Here is a 2,722-nt window from a genome sequence, read left to right as displayed (position 1 = left end):
GACACCTGATGAACATCACAGTGACCAGATTTGAAAGAAGAGGGTGGGACTGTAGTTCCAGAAAATGGGAATGAAAAGAGAACATCACTAGGTCACCCTTGGTGAGGAAAGTTCTCAGTTGCATAACTATTCAAGACGAAGGACCTCCAACTCTTACCACGTCCACAACAGAGTCTTCTGCAGGCAGAGGTCAGAAGAGTTAAGAGGGTGGCCAGTCAAAGCCTACCCATTTTAAGTAAGTCATTTGCACCCAGCACCTTAAAAAGAAGGAGGGGCTTAAGTCACATGGCTATATGGCCACCATCTCAATTTTTTTAAACCCTCCCCCCCACATACACATCCCTGGTTCGCTACCAGCAGTTCAGGGAGGGTGTACCTTGGGCATAGATCGGTCCATTTGTTGGGAAGCAAATTCAGCCTCTGGGAAGAAAACTATGAAGATTTAAGATAAGGCAGGTTGAAGCTGCAACAAGATATAGAGGTGAGTGTAGAGATCCACAAACAGGTCTTTGCCCTCTCTGTTCATTCTGCAATTTTTAAAAAAATATTTCAAAAAATTAAATATTTTTTTAAAATTATTTTCTTAAAATATGGATAAAATTGCAAACCAAATAGATATTTTTTTCTGATTATGAATCGGGTGGCTTTGCTGCTGCTTTGCATCCGGTCAAGATCAGGTGGGGCACCATCCCAGGGTTATGGGACTTCTCCATTTAAAATGTTCAGATTGCAGAAGTTGTGAGACTTGGTCTGAACTGGGAAGTTCAACATGGTTGTCTGGACCTGATTAGATAGAAAACCACCAAGAGAAGACCAGGGGAGCTGAAAAACAAAGTGTGGCTAGAAGACTCTTAAACGGCACATTTTTCTATACTATTTCCAAAGCTCCGTCAAAGTGTCCAGGAATTCATTTCAATTCGAGGCAGCCTTGACCTTGATCATAAATACCTTATTTTTCTTTCAGGATAGGATTATGATGTTCTGGCTTATCGTCCCAGTTCTCTTCTTCCCTGTGACTGAGAGCTCTGACTGTAAGTTTCTGGTTCCTTCTTGGAAGGAAGGAGGGGGTGGGTGAACCTCCAGCTGCCTCTAAGTCTACCAACTAGGGTGTTTTTCATTTGAGCTACTCCCGAGAAGAAGCAGGGCCAGGAGTATTAGCTGTGTCCTTACTGTGGAGTTACAGGAAGAGAATTTTGCAATTAACAGAAACTTTACAGCCTGAGAAACTAAGATGGTCTCTTCTGAGCATCTTGCCCCACCCACCATCCAGCTGTGGCCTGTGCGTCTCTTATCTGACCATTCCCACAGCAGCATCCCACGGCCCAGTCTCCAAGGTTTTTTTTCCCAGATGTCACGATATGCAGAGATGCCTAACCTGGTTCTCCAGAAGGACACGTGGCCTCCGACACCCTAAAGAACCATCTCAGAGAAATTGTCGCTTGGTTCTGTGCCTAAATTGTAAATCTGTGAATGGTGACATTGTTCATCTGACTGTCGTATTAAATGTACAGAATGCAGGTAGGCCTTGACCTTAAGAACACAAAGTGAGCTCAAGGTTTCAGTTGCTCAGGGAGACCTTTGTTGAGTGAGTTTTGTCCTATTTTATGACTTTTCTTGCCAGAGTTGTTAAGTGAATTGCTTCAGTTGTTAAGTTAGTAAACAGGGTTGGTAAATGAATCTGGCTTCCCCCATTGACTTTGCTTGTCAGAAGACCGTGAAAGGGGATCATGTGACCCCGAGACGCTGCCACCGTCATAAATGTGAGTCAGTTGCCAAGTGTCTGAATGTGGATCACATGACCCTGGGGATGCTGCAACAGTCATATGAAAAACGTCCGCGAGTCACTTTTTTCAGTGCTGTGGTAACTTCAGAGGGTCACTAAATGAACTGTTGTAACTCAAGGACAACCTAGAGGAGGAGATTCCATAGATCCTGCCAGCTCAGGATGAGATGTCTGTTTTCTGTTACAAATCTAACTTTGCCAATGGCAACTTGACTTTAGCAACTAGGGCAGGGGTAGGCAACCTTGGCTCTTTTATGACTCATGGACTTCAACTCCCAGAATTCCTGAGCCAGCTAGGAATTCTGGGAGTTGAAATCCACGAACTAGGGTGATAGTCCATCCCACGAGGATCTGTCTGGGATCCCTCTAAATTCAGTTCCAGAATTCTCCAGTCAGGAAGGGCACTGCAAGTGATTGGGACATACTATAATATTTGGAGAGTCCCTCTTGTAAGCTGCCCTGTGCCTTCATGGAATAGAAGGTATAGAAACGAAATAACCAATCAGATTGTCTGTGTTGTTTATAACATCCATGTGCCTTGTGGCAAGTTTGCCATGGAGATACAGGTAGTCCTCGACTTACAACAGTTTATTTAGTGACTGTTCAAAGTTACAACGTTACTAGAAAAAGGGACTTATGACCATTTTTCATACAGACGACTGTTGCTGCGTCCCCATGGTCACGTGAGCAAAATTCAGATGCTTGGCAACTGACTCATAGTTATGACGGTCGCAGTGTCCCAGGGGGGGTCACGTGATGCCCTTTTGCAACCTTCTGACGAGCAACGTCAAGGGGGAAGCCAGATTCAATTGAACCACTGTGCTATTGATTTACCGACTGCAGTGATTCACTTAAAAATGGTGCCCAGAAAGGTCATAAAATGAGGCAAAACTCACTCAACAAATGTTTCACTTCGCAACAGGAATGTTGGGCTCCACT

This window comes from Vipera ursinii (genome assembly GCF_947247035.1).
Source record: "Vipera ursinii genome assembly, chromosome: 10".
NCBI classification, from domain to species: domain Eukaryota; kingdom Metazoa; phylum Chordata; class Lepidosauria; order Squamata; family Viperidae; genus Vipera; species Vipera ursinii.
Note: the sequence above shows the minus strand (reverse complement) of the source record.